Source organism: Leptopilina boulardi, unplaced genomic scaffold, assembly GCF_019393585.1.
Source record: "Leptopilina boulardi isolate dan_hultmark-lab unplaced genomic scaffold, ZJU_Lbou_2.1 LbouV2_408, whole genome shotgun sequence".
In the NCBI taxonomy this organism is placed as follows: Eukaryota; Metazoa; Arthropoda; class Insecta; order Hymenoptera; family Figitidae; genus Leptopilina; species Leptopilina boulardi.
Genome location: NW_026137983.1, coordinates 599,363 through 614,676, shown reverse-complemented (window position 1 = coordinate 614,676; position 15,314 = coordinate 599,363).

Here is a 15,314-nt window from a genome sequence, read left to right as displayed (position 1 = left end):
CTTTCTCTTGCGATAAGCGTGTTTGTAATAAATATATAATAATCGATAGGTTTTGAGGCATGTATAAATAATTTTGCTTTATGGATTGCCCAAAATTGTTTGGTTGATGATGGTATATATATATATATATATACTATATTAGTTCGGTAGATGAATACATATCTGTACGGGGATCAACTGTAGTATAGATTTCACATAAACCAAAATTACTTCATATACGCAGGTAAATTAAGCGTTTAATCAACCCATTTAATCAGTGGCATGATTGCAACTATACGTTTGATCTGTTTGTTTTCGAACCAATTATCTCTCATTGGCCAGTATATATACGCATATATAGAGGGTTAGAATTTCTCAAAAGAATCACCTAAAATTTTCTAAAAGTAATTAATTTTCAATGTTAAATCGTATTTTTTTTTATTTTGACAGTAATCAAAATAAATTTCTGAAACTGTTATAGAAAAACAAAATTTTTTTTGTAAAGTTATAAACAATTAAAATTTTTACAGTTTCTCTCTGTTTTTACCTGATGTCTTAAAAACAAAATTTTCTCTAATTGACAAATCTAAAACATTTTTTTGAAATTTTGCCTTCTTCTACGAGATAATCGCAAAAACCATGACTTTATGGTATATTTTTTTTGATTTTTAACATGATAATCAAATTTGCGCCAATTTTCACTATCATTTTCGTAATCAGCGCACCAAAATACGTTAGTATATCAAGTTTTATTAAAATCGGAGGTAACCCTACTTTGGCAATACACCCGAAAAATTAAACAAAATTTAAAAAATTTTATTTTTGTTTTTTTTTGTATCTAATTATATAAAAGCACTTTTTGTCATAGGAAAATCGACAAAAAAAAATCAATTCTTCTTTGGCAGACGATTTCATTGCAATTTCTTGCACAAAATACACCCAAAAGTTTAGAAAAAAAATTGACAGCCCGATACGAGTAGAGGAAGATCCCAATTAGCACCATTAAAGCACTTTTTGCCATAGAAAAATTGACAAAAAAATTCAATTCTTTTTAGGCAGACGATTTTATTGCAATTTCTTGCACAAAATACACTTTTTGCCATAGAAAAATTGTCAAATATATCTTCCTATATTACAAAAAGATATCGCCGCCGCCGCTGTTTCAAGAATTCTTGACCTAGGAGGGGGGAGTCCCCCCCTCCTAAATTTTGAGGTTATGTTCGTTTCCCTTTCACCTCTCATTTCTCCTCCTTCCCCAAAATGGCCTAAATTTTAAGGTTATGTTCGTTTCAAGACTCTGAATATAGCCGCAAGTCCCCTCCCTCGCCAGAAATGACCTAAATTTTGAGGTTATGTTCATTTCAAGGCTCTGAATATAGCCTCAAGTCCCCCCTCCCTCCTCTCATTTCCCCTCCTCTGCCAAAAATGACCTAAATTTTGAGGTTATGTTTGTTTTAAGACTAAATAAAGCAGTAAGTCCTTCCCCCTTCCCTCATCACTCTCTGTATTTCCCGCCAAAAATGCCATAAATTTTAAGGTTATGTAAATTTCAAGGTTATGTAAATTTCAAGACTTTCAATATAGCCGCAAGTGAAGGTGGAGTTTCCGCCAAAAATGACTTGAATTTAAAGGTTATGTTCGTTTCAAGACTTTTTAATAATTTATTGATTTTTAGGCAATTTCATTGAAATTATTTTTAAAATTAATTTCTTAATGTCGATTTTAATTTATTTAATTATTTATTTATTATTAATTTAATTAATTTATTAATTAAAATTTAATAATTTTAATTTTAATAATATTTATTCAGATTTCAATGAATTTGTAATAATAATTCTTTGAAATAGGTGGTTCATTTGGAAAAATAAGATCAATGGAAAATTAAAAAAAAATGATTAAAATAGGGGGGTTGGCACGCGAAGCTTGCAGGGAGGCGTAGCCCCTCTAGTATATATAATCTAAAACTCATAGAAAAAAGAAGAAATTTTCTACATGTTGATTTTACAAGAAAGATAATTTCATGTCTCGCCAAAGAAAATTAGACTTATTATAATACACAGATCATAAAAAAACTTACTATTTTCATAATCTTTCAAACTTGTATAATTATATTTTGAAAATATTTTCTAAAGATTTCAATAATTTGCATTTTCTTTTGAATATATAAGCATATGATCATATATACCTGTACATGATCATTATCCCTTAATATAAAGCTTTGTCTATATATGGAAATATTATATATAGTTTTCATAAAACCTGTAACCGAGAAATTGGGTCGGTTTATTTATTTAGCAAAAGAGGCGTTCTTGGGGGAAAAAAATGGGGAAAACCTTTATTGAAATTGCGTTATTTTATTCTTATTTATTTTGGATTATATTCTTCTCTTAGAAAATTATAAACACATATACATATATATAGTTATACGGACAATGTTTATATGAAATGAATCTTATATACATTATAAAAGTTCTCGAGGGATTTCCATTTTAACTAAATATAATGTTTTTTTTTTGCCAAATGAATTACCTATGTCATAAATTATTTTATTGAATATAATTTGAAGATTTTTTTTTATCAAGTATTCATAATATTTTTTCATTACTTTATTTTAACAATAAAAATTTATAGCTATAGATTTGAATTACATATAGGTATAGTTTTATGTTTCAGGAGATGTACCATTGAAATTTTAACTCACTGAAATTTTCGTTTTTATTAGGCAAACATTTTTTCCATGTCATTTTTTTAGGATTTATAAAAATATAGAAAAATCAAAGTCAAACTGTTTCAGTATTTTCTCTCGCATTTCAAAGAAAACAGATTTAAAAATTATACAAAATTTTTTTTCTTATTCCTTATGACTCCCCCATAACAGAAATTCACTTGAATTTTTGATTTTTGTCTATTTGGTTAATAATAATTATAACAAGCTGTCCCTATTTACCCTAAGAATTTGAAAACTCGAGGTAAATGGGGACAGCTTATTACTTACTATTAACCAAATTGATAAAAACCAAAAATTCAAGTGGATTTTTTGTTATGGAAAGGATAAGGAATAAGAAAAAATTTTTGTATGATTTTTAAGTCTGTTTTTTTTTCAAATACGAGACAAAATACTGAAATAAAAAAAAAATAAATAAAAGACATAAACCAAGCAAATTTAACCTCTTAACTGCGATGACGAAGATTTGACGCACAAAATTGTCGTCATCAGCAGTTAAGGGGTTAATCAATTTATAAGAAAATTTTTGAAGTTCGTTCGTCATATTACAAATTTTTTTCAAGTTTTTTCATCCCTTAATACAGTAAAATAGTTAAGGTAACTTTTTTCTTAAATCTTTATTAGAAAATATGCTGTCCTCATTTATCCCAAATTTTAGCAAATTTTCTAAATCTTGGGATAAACGGGGACAGTCAGTTATACATGCGTTTAAAGCTTATCTAAATTGTTTTTTGCTACATAAAATGAATCCTGGGAATGTAAATAACAACTTAAAAAAAATAAACCCCTTAAATATTAACCTTTTAATGGAAGAAACTTACTTAATTTGCGAAAAATAGGGATTTTGTCCCCATTTACCCCAATTTCAAAAGGTTAAAATCTCACAGCTATTATCTACACAAGATTTCTATAACCTAAAAATTATATTATTTAATTTCGTTTATTTGAGTAGGTTAATCACGCATTCATACCATCTTATTTCTATTAGATGTATGTTAATAGAAAAAAAAGATGCATTTAAAAAATTCAAAATGGCGGACCCAATATGGCGGAAAAATTTAAATTTGATTCGATTCATTAAAAATTCGGTACTGGGGGGTTTTTGGGGTCGCTGAATCCAAATTTGAGGTCAGATTTAAAAAATTCAAAATGGCGGACCTTATATGGCAGAAAATTTTTTAAATTGATTCAATTCTTTCCAAATTCGGTACTCGAGGGTTTTTGAGGTCGCTGAATCCAAATTTGAGGTCAGATTTAAAAAAAATTAAAAACGGCGGACCCAATATGGCGGAAAAAATTAAAGTTGATTCGATTCGTTCAAAAATTTGGTTTTCGAGGGTTTTTGGGGTCGCTGAAACCAAATTTGATGTCAAATTTAGATTCAGCGACCCAAAAAAAGCCCAAGTACCGAATTTTGAACGATTTAAATCAATTTTAAATATTGCGTGGCCATATTGGGTCCGCCATTTTGAATTTTTTAAATCTAACATAAAATTTGGATTCAGCGACGCTAAAAACTCCTAAATACCAAATTTTGAATGAATCAAAACAACTTTAAATTTTATCCGACATATTGGGTCCGAAATTTTGAATTTTTTAAATCTCACCTTAAATTTGGATTCAGCGACTTCAAAAACTTTTAATATAATGGTATGATATTTTTTTGGAAACTTTTTTTTTGACCGTTTTGGGCCCACAAACGATTTTTCTACTTCTTTTTAAAAAATTTTTGAATTTTTTAAAAATATTTGTGGTTTTTTTTTATACTACGTATTTTTATGTATTTTGATGTGCTGATTACGAAAATCATAGTGACAATACTAAAAAATTTGAGTGAATTTTAATGGTGAAAACCAAAAAAAAGTCCCACAATTTAAGATTTTTTTCGTTTATTAGGTAAAATATGCAAAATTAAAAAAAAAAACTTTTTAACAAAAGTTATAGATCTTATTAAAATACATTTTTTATTTCTTATGCATGTTTTTTAATTTTCCATATTTTACTTAATAAACGAAAAAAACCATAAATTTTTGGACTTTTTTATGGTTTTGACCATAAATATCAAATTTTTGGGTATTGTCACTATGATTTTTGTAATCAGCGCATCAAAATACATAAAAGTACGTAGTTTTAAAAAAAAAAACAAAAATATTTTTAAAAAATTCAAAAATTTTTTGAAAAATTCGGAAAATATTTTAAAAATTACTTGTCCATTATCGAGCTAAGGCTTAAAAGTTTCGTAAAAAGAAGTAGTTTTTTTTGAAAAACTTTTGAAAAAAATCTATTAGTACGTCAAATGAGAAAAATGACTTTTTACCATTAAAACTCAAAAATTTGATAGTAATATCGTTTAAAAAAAAATTTCGATTTTTTTTTATTTGAAAAGTACGTTTGAAAACACACATTTTGAAAAAAAAGATGTTTAAAATTGATGCATTTTTAAGGAAGTTATGAGCATTCAAAAATTAAAAGTCATGAAAATTCTCCAATTTTCCAAATTCCATAACTCAAAAATGGCTTTTCTAAAAAAAAATTTGAAAAAATTCATGGAAACTAGTCTCAATTAGTAGTAAAAGAAAAAAAAAACTCAAAAAAATCGTGGATGCAATTGCAGATGGACTTTCACTTTGGCGTGAAATACATACATCATATATTGAAAAACAAAAAAAATTTTTTTTATTAATAAAATAAGATTACATTATGTTTGTCCCTGGAGGAGTTTCCATTTTCTCTCCAGGGAAATCTGAGGAAGATTGTGTAGAAGAAAGAGTGAAAAATTCCAGAATTCAATATATATACATATATGTGTACATCGGGTTCGTCGTCGCTTATTTGAAGTCATGTGACAACTGAAACCGATTCGATTGTAGCCGTTGGTTACTCTTTCATCGGTCGGACCCGCCTGATTTCCTCCGCTCGGGGAATTTTAAATTTGATTACGAACAACACTTGTCCTCTCGCTTTCTCTATTACGTACAGTTGCGTTGTTTTTTTTTTCAAAGCCCTTTTCTTCTCTATTACACTTTTCAACAGCCACCCTATAGGTATATATTGCATATATGTATATATATATAGGAGCACCTCGTCGATGAAAATAAACAAAATAGAAAAAAAACTCTTGTCGCTCGATTGCAACGAAATTATTGGCCAGGAGAGCTTATTTATGGCCTTCATTTTCCTGGAGATTGCAAGAGAGAAAAGGCAAACTTTTATTCAGAGACAGAGAGGCTATTTGGCTTTTTTCGAATTACGATTTATGACTCGAAACACGTATTGCTGTTAATCACAAACAACGCGTTGACATTGTTTTTAGATCAATTTTGAAGTATATACATATATACATATTTATACATATATATATATATATATATATATATATATATATATATATATATACTAGGGGGGCTTCGACCCCCTGCGTGCTTTGCGCTAACCCCCTATTTAAATTTACTACAAATATTAAATATATTATTTTAATTAAATTTATATTTAATAAATATTTTTTAAATTTGAACAGCAGAAATTTATTTATATTTTAATATGAATATAAACTATATTTTATCTTGCATCCGTAAACTAAATTTTCATCTATTCTGCAATTGAAAAATTAATTAGGGACCAAATAAGTTTTTATATGTTTTTAATGATTAATTTTACCCAATTTCTTTAAATAAAATTTATTATTTCATTTTAATGAATTTTTTTCTAAGATCCACCACGGATGATGTTCTTCTAACCTGTGACCCTAATTTTGGGGTATAATGTCCGATTTTTTCAATAACTTTGACCAAATTTTGAGGTTATTTTCGCCTACACGCCTATGACCTTCAATGTAAATTTAAGGTTATGTTCTCCTTTGACCTATGACCTTTAAAAGTTTTAAGGGAGGGTCATATTTTGACCTTTGATAATAATTTTGAGGTTATGTCCGTCTCTACTCCATTAAAAACTTTGCCCAAGAAGCACGTAATATATCCTCAATATCAAGGTAATATTACACGTGAGATTCGTAATATAACGCTGTAATATTACAGTAATCTTACAGTGATCTTAAAATGTCCGCCTCAAGGTAATATTACCGGGAATATTACAGTAATATTAACGGTAATATTACAGTAATATTACAGACTGATTTGAGTTATATTCATAAAGCATAAAAAACGTAAATATATTATATAAGTCAATTTGGCTTGTTGGTAAAACTCTGGACTCGTGTGCTTTGAGTTCGGGGTTCGATTCCCTGGATGGGTAGATTTTTTTCGTAAAGAAATGTTCCCATAATATTACTGTAATATTCTCGTGTAATATTACGGTATAATATTACTGCAATATTACTGTAATATTACCTTAATATTAGCGCGTAATATTACAGTAACATTACCGGTAATATTACCTTGAGAAGGACATTTTAAGATCACTGTAAGATTACTGTAATATTACAATGTTGTATTACGAATCTTACATGTAATATTACCTTGATATTGAGGTTATATTACGTGCTTCTTGGGTGGTTTTTGACATATGTCCTAGATTTTTGAAGTTATGTTCGTTTTAATCTTCTGTCGTTTGACCTTGAGTATTGATGTTATGTTAATTTTTAACTTATGTTTTTGATATAGATAGTACAATATCTGAAATTTTCAAGACAAATTCTGAACGGTAAGCGAGTTTTAATGCTTCGCGAGTTGAACAGTAGGCGAGTTCTGTGGGCTCCCGCGTAGCGTCGAAATTCTCGCCTAGTGTTCATTTGAGACAAATTATGAAACTTAGTAAATTCAAACTTAGTATATCTTTACTATACTATGGATAAAAATACAGTAAATGTGATACACACAGAATAAATTTTAACTTAAAATCGTCTCCGAACAGCCCGCATTAATATAACCTCAGACTTATAAAAGTTGTTTTTAACAACAAAATAAAACTATAAATAAAATTAATTTTATCCAATTTTGAAAGATTCAGTTTGTTCGATTTTCAAAATTAATGATTTTGCGCAAAAATATGTTGTTAAATAATTATTTGTCTTTTTATATTTTTTGCGTTTAAAGTTAGTGAACGCAATTATAATTTTTATCCCATTCTTACAAACAATAATAGCTCATTTTGCTCTTTGAAAGATTTTCTAAAATTATGTTTGTTGAATTTTATTAATAATATTTTGTTCAAAAGTTAAAAAACAAATTAAATTTTTATATTTTTTAAGCAAACCATTATTTAACAAAAAATAGAAACAAAATTAGAATCGTGGAAAATCTTTCAAAGAGAAAACTGAGAAATTTATAAAAATTATAAAAAAAAATAGAATTGTTTACTAATCTTTAAGAAAAAACACAAAATGTTTATTAATTATTGTTTAAAACAAATTTTAACTCAAAGTAATTGTTTTTTTTTTTTTGAAAATTGTACAACTATAGATCTTTCGAATTTGGGTGAAATCAATTTTAATTATATTTTTAGTTCTATTAAAAAGTACTTTTCAGTTTGAGGTTATGTTAATTAGTTGAATCTTCTTAAATCAAACATATTATAATTTCCATTTAAACAAATAATATTTTTAAATGAAAGTGATAGATATTTTCCATATATTAAAATAAAACTTACAAACTATGTTAAATCGAATGTTAAATTAAACTAAATTGTTCATATTTAATTCATATTTACATTAAGAATTCTTTTTTTTTAAGTATGTACAGTACATAAAACCATGGCTTAATTCTATAGAAACTAATCGAAAATTATATTTATGTATTCGCAATTTCAATACTTATTTATTTATTTTTTTTTTTTAATTGAATATTTCAATAATTTAATTTCATTTAATTTGAATATTCTTTTATTTTGTTCACAAGTTATACAATAAATTTTTATTTAATAGTTGTAACTAAATTTTATTTTTTTAGATACCAAGTAAGTATACGCATCAATAAAGCTTTATTCTTGAGGCTTTTTCTATAACATTGCGAGGAAAAAAAGCATGAAAAATCTATAAAAATTCCATAAAAAAAAAAATGTGAGTAAATTTATATATATTTCTTTTATATAAACAATTTTTTTTAAAACAACTTTTAACTATAACTTTTTAAAATATATTTTTTCCTGTTAACATATTGTTAAATGATAATAATAATTGACCGTATGCATCACAATTTATGCAACCAGTCCGATGGTATATTCGGAATTAATTTCACAATAATTTTTTCTCAGGAGAAAAAAATTATTTTCAATTTTTTCATTAAAGGGTCAGAATTTCACAAACGGATCACCTAAAATTAGTAAAACTTAATTTTCAATGGTTTTTTTTTACTCCTACTGTAATCAAAACAAGTTTCTAAAAATATTAGACAAAAAAATATTTGTTAAAATTATAAATACATATTCAATTATTATTAACGTTTTTCAACATTTATTATAGTTTTCATGATATTTTTCAAAAAAAAAAAGTATAAGAAACAAAAAAATAAGCCTATAACTAAAAAGTTTAAAAATTGTAGAAGTTAAGAGATTTTTTTAAAGAAATTAAAAAAAAACTTTTTTATTTTTGCTGAATTCATAAAATATTTATAAAAACTACAAAAAAAAAATGTTATGAAAATTTAAAAAAATCATTTTTTTTTTTATTTATCAAGTAGAAAAATATATTTTATATAATGAAATTATACCCATTCACCCATTTTAGTTCCGTGAAAATAAATATATATTAACAAATGTAAAACAGTAAAAATTATCATTAAAATTTATTTAATTTAAATTACCATATATTTTAATCAATTTTTTTTAGTGAAAAAATAATTTTGCTCTATAGAAAAAACCAAATTATTATTAATTACAACGATAATATAGGATATATATCTCTTTAGTAATTTATATATTCTAAAGTGATAATTTATTACTTTATCAGTTAAATTTTAGCATTTCTTTTGATGAAAATTTATCATTTTTATTTTTTTTACTATTCTTTACCATTGAAACATAAATTTTTTTTGACATCTTTAAGATTCAATAAAATAAAATAAATAAATATAACTTTCACCGTTATACATATACACATATATATACGAATTAGAAGATATTTGAAGTTTAAAGTATTTTTAATGGTTCATGCGTGTATAGGAAGATTTTCTCCCGTTATAGGAACATTAAATTTAATGCATATTGACATCAATTTTTATAAAATTAACAAATGTAATTTCTGAAATTACCGCTTTTTAATTTATATTATATTTCGTATAGACACATTATAAATATACTTAAATTTTTAAGTACTTCTTAACAGTATATGAACGATAAAGACGAAGTATTAGTATTTTTCGCTTTTTTTCATATGGACTATAAAATGATTTATATATCACACTTAATGATTATCGTTAATGTCAATTTCTTACTTAATCAAATGCATTTGATTTCAATCAAAGTTATTTCTTTTTGTGACGATTAAGTTTACCAAAAATAATATATTTATATATAAAGTTTTTTTTCTTTTTTAGTATATACGACGAACATATTTTCTATGGCTATAAAAATTTTATTAATTTAATTAATCCTTATGGGAAACTGAAGAAACATATAATGTTTGATAAAATTTTAGAAATTTTTTAGTTATTTTTCGGAAAAATAAAAATTTTTTATAAAAAAAATAGTATATTAAATGAAGAAAATGAATTTTACTTGTCCTTATTTGATTCAATATTTTCTTGATCCAAGAGAATTTTACTAGTTTGAAGTAAATTTTCTTGAATTAATGAAAATAGAGAAATTAAATACGGAGTAATTTCTAAAATTAATTTATTAGCATTAATTTGATAGTATTTTCTTTTAGCCAAATTTATATTTATTCGAATTATTTTTTTAAAGAATTTCCATTAAACCGATTTTCTATAATTACATAATTTTTATATAACAAAAAAATCACTCTAATATATAAAAATTTAAAAATTTTTTTTAAAAAAAAACAGCGATTTTTTATAAACAAATTAAATTTTTTTAAATTTAGGCGCGATTTAAAATTTTTTTTTTTTATTTTTACACACCTGAAAATAAGAAGAAAATTTTGTAATAAGTTTTGAAGTGGGCATGATAATTCTATTGTTTATATAATTTGTTTAAAAAAAAACAAATTTTTACTTTTTTTTCATTTTTTCTTTTTATTTCTTGAAATAAAAAGTGTTTTTTGGCACTAGAATCTTTTAGTAAACTTAGAGAAAAGCAAATTAAAATACATTTTACTTTGAAAAATAAAAAAAAAACAAAAAAAGTAAAAATTTTTTTTGTTAAACAAATTATATAAACAAAAGGATCATATCATGCTCACTCCAAAACTTATTACAAAATTTTCTTCTCATTTTCATGTATCTCGTAAAAATAAAAAAAAAATAAAAAAAAACGCGCCTAAATTCAAAAACAAATTTAATTTGTTTATAAAAAATCGCTGTTTTTTCTAAACAAATTCAAAAATTTTGTTTTTTCGTTAAAATATTTGAAAAGTCGATGAAAAACTGAAACTTTTTTTTTATCTTGATGATAATTCCTAAATTGAATACTTTTAAGAGTTAGATGTCATTGAAATTAGGTGTATTTTAAAAAAAAAACTCGAAAAAATCAGATATTTAAAAATTTATAACTAAAAAATTTGAGCACTTTTAAAAAAATAAAAAAATACGTAAACTTTTTTTTCTATAAAGATCGAAAAAAAATATATTTACCGAATTTAAAATATCATATAGGTAAATCTCATGCGTGGAATCATCCATATTCAATAATCAAAATTTAAGCATGAATAAAGAAATAATAATTGTCATTTTAATCGTTTTGATAGATGAAATAATTTTTGGATTTCGTTAAAATATATTGATATAATGGAGGAACAAGAACTATTATTCGTATATTGTAAATCACTGGCAATTCGATTTAAAGCAAGCAGAAATAGATCGAAATTTAGGTCCAGGTGGTAGTCGAGCAATTAAACAAATAACGCTAGAAATTAGCCACAAGAATTGCCCTGCTGAGATGGGTGCCAAGCCTTGAATAGATACGCGAGAATCAGGGTCATTTAACACCACGACACCCCATTTACCACCCCCGCAACAACGAACAATCCCTATGGTCAGTTCGCTAAACCTTAGAAAACCCATATGTCAACATACATGGTTCGTGACCATTTAACTCCTAAATTGTGGTCAATGTTTATATATAGATTTCCAAGAACCTTTGTGTCTCTCTGAAAATGGGAAAATTAATTTTCAAGCTCAATCGATTGCAAATTGTTAACTCAGTTGTAATCGATGGTAGTTTTTCAATACTGTCATATATCATATCCATAAAAACTCATTTTTTTATTCAATATACGTTATTAAAATTTAGAATTAAAAAAATATATATTTTTAATTATTGTGAACGACTATATTGATTTTACTACATTTTTGACTATCGAGAAACAATAGTGATCGAAGAACCGACTCATACCATTAACTATTATAATAATAATAAATTATTATAATAACTTTTAAATTGTTCTTTTTTTAGATTAACATTTTACTCTTTATTTTATTATTCAAATAATTTCTTCAAATATTATAAAATATATAATTATATTTATTTGTATTTCTTTAAATAACCGAATATGAATGAATCACAGTTTTCCTAAAAGTATCAAATTGAGACCAAAAATTGCATCAAATCTTTGCAACGTTTTGATGCACATAAGTTATATCAAAAAGAGAACGTTCTGTGTATCATTTTTAGAAATAATACACGAAACGGTCTCATTTTTTGATGCAAAAAATTTAATCAATTTATATCAATCATGGCCGAATTGAATCGACTCAAAATTGAACGAATTTTTTTCAGATATTTTGGTAATAGTACAATTGCGGAGACCATTTCACTATTTAATTTGAAAATGAAAATAACAGAAAATCAAAGACAATGTGCAATTCGATAATTAAAAAGTGACAGCTTATAAACATAACCTAAAATGCATGAGAAAAAATTTGTCGATAAAATCAATATAGCCGAGCTTTTTAGAAGGTAGATGGCAGCACTCATCTATTTTCTTTCTTTAAATTTTTTCTGAATCGTTTTTACAAAAAGCAAAACTCTTACTTGCTAAACGGAAATATTTGTCAAAAAGATGTATTATGTTATCAAAAAAAGTAATATTGTAATCAATAATATTGGTTTAAATCAGAAATTAATTATTTTCAACAATATTTTTAATAGAATAATTCATTATTTTTTGCAATATTTTTAATGAAAAATTAATTTTTTCACAAATATTTTTGATCAAATAATAAATATTTTTCACCAATGTTTCAGTTAAAATTTAATATTTTTCACCTTTTCTTTCATAAAAAAATTAATTTATTTCACCAATATTTTTGATTAAAAAAAATATTTATTATTTGATCAAAAATATTTGTGAAAAAATTAATTTTTCATTAAAAATATTGCAAAAAATAATGAATTATTCTATTAAAAATATTGTTGAAAATAATTAATTTCTGATTTAAACCAATATTATTGATTACAATATTACTTTTTTTGATAACATAATACATCTTTTTGACAAATATTTCCGTTTAGCAAGTAAGAGTTTTGCTTTTTGTAAAAACGATTCAGAAAAAATTTAAAGAAAGAAAATAGATGAGTGCTGCCATCTACCTTCTAAAAAGCTCGGCTATATTGATTTTATAGACAAATTTTTTCTCATGCATTTTAGGTTATGTTTATAAGCTGTCACTTTTTAATTATCGAATTGCAGATTGTCTTTGATTTTCTGTTAATTTCCTTTTTAAATTAAATAGTGAAATGGTCTCCGCAATTGTACTATTACCAAAATATCTGAAAAAAATTCGTTTAATTTTGAGTCGATTCAATTCGCCCATGATTGATATAAATTGATTAAATTTTTTGCATCAAAAAATGAGACCGTTTCGTGTATCATTTCTAAAAATGATACACAAAACGATCTCTCTTTGATATAACTTATGTGCATCAAAACGTTGCAAAGATTTGATGTAATTTTTGGTCTCAATTTGATACTTTTAGGAAAACTGTGTAAAGCAAAAAGTAAATCTCTCTTAAATTTCACTAATTGTTAGTAAAAGTTACTAATAATTAGTAAAATTTTACTAATTCATAAGCAAAAAGTGAGTCACTAATTTAAATTAGTAAACATTTTTACTAATTCAGATTTTGAAAGTAAACAAGACAATTATTCAAATAATTTTTACAACTTTTATTTCATTTTATTAAATGCAGATACATAAAATAAAATAATATTGGTTAATTTTATTGTTTTATTTATTAATTAGAGATAAGTAATTATAATTTATTGAAAATTACAATTACTATAAAACTGGGCAAATTATCATGGCCCTGGTCGACTCCCGACCAGGATTCCAGATCGGGCAAATTGTCATGGCCCCGGTCGGGTTCCCTGTTTCATTTCGATCGGGCCCATATCAGGTTTCCAGATCTGGTCCCGGTCGTGCCTCGTCTGGGCCCAACCAGGGTCCGGTCAAATTTTCTTCACGGGAATTTAAGGTAACAAAAAATAATTCAAATAATGAGAATCAAGTTGACTTATGCAGGTATCACGTTGCATAATTTGATCAAAAATTTAGAATCTAATTTGATACCTTTAGGAAAACTGTGATGTATATCAATTTGCTTGTTTATACACATATTAAAGAATTCGTTTATTTTTTACAAAAATCTCTTTTTTTTCGTTTTAAAAATTTTAAAATAGCTTTACGTTTAGGATAATAAATGTCCTTGACATGTCTTGAGGATATATTATGTAAGTAAACGAAAAATCCCATTTTGCTAAAAAAAAAAAAGATGAAAAATTGTCAATTTTTTGTTCTTTTTCCTCGGCCATAAAACCGCAACAAAACATTTTCTAAAATGTGAATTTTTGGTAATACTTATTTTTCTGAAGCCCGGAAGCTGCGCTCTAGGAATTTTGCGAGTCATAAAACATAACTGGGGTTACGGTTGCCATCATGGGGGTTGTTGGACCATAAACTTTGTAAAGTGTCACTACTTATGACGCGCATAGAACATTTCTGTTTATTCTCTTTTATATACAAAACATAAAATTCTCTCTTTATTTTATACAAACATTAAAACTCGCAATTTTCTATATAATGATAAATATATTATTAAACAATAGACATTTCTATAATTATATGGGCCTACACTATATATATGACATGTATTAGCATATCTTGCTATTATGTAACATTATCGAAATTTTATTACACCCAGACGGATTTGGGATTTTCCCCCCTGCACACAATAATAACTGTGGAGCCAAATATTGTTTTGATAGGCGCAAAATTAAAACAAAAACAAAAAAAAAAGTAATGGTTTTTGAAGAGAAAAAGGTTTGATATTAGGGAAATTTGCTCTCTTAATATAATAATTTTTTTTTTTTGATGTTTATATTGAATAAATCAGAACAAAACGAAATATATTTGGAAGAGATGAAGGGATCAACGTCGTTCTTTTATTTGTTGGCAACGCGAGATATTATTTGAGGGAATCGTTTCAATCATAGCGACTTCCGAAGAATTGAAAGGAAACTCAAAGAAAATTATGATCATAG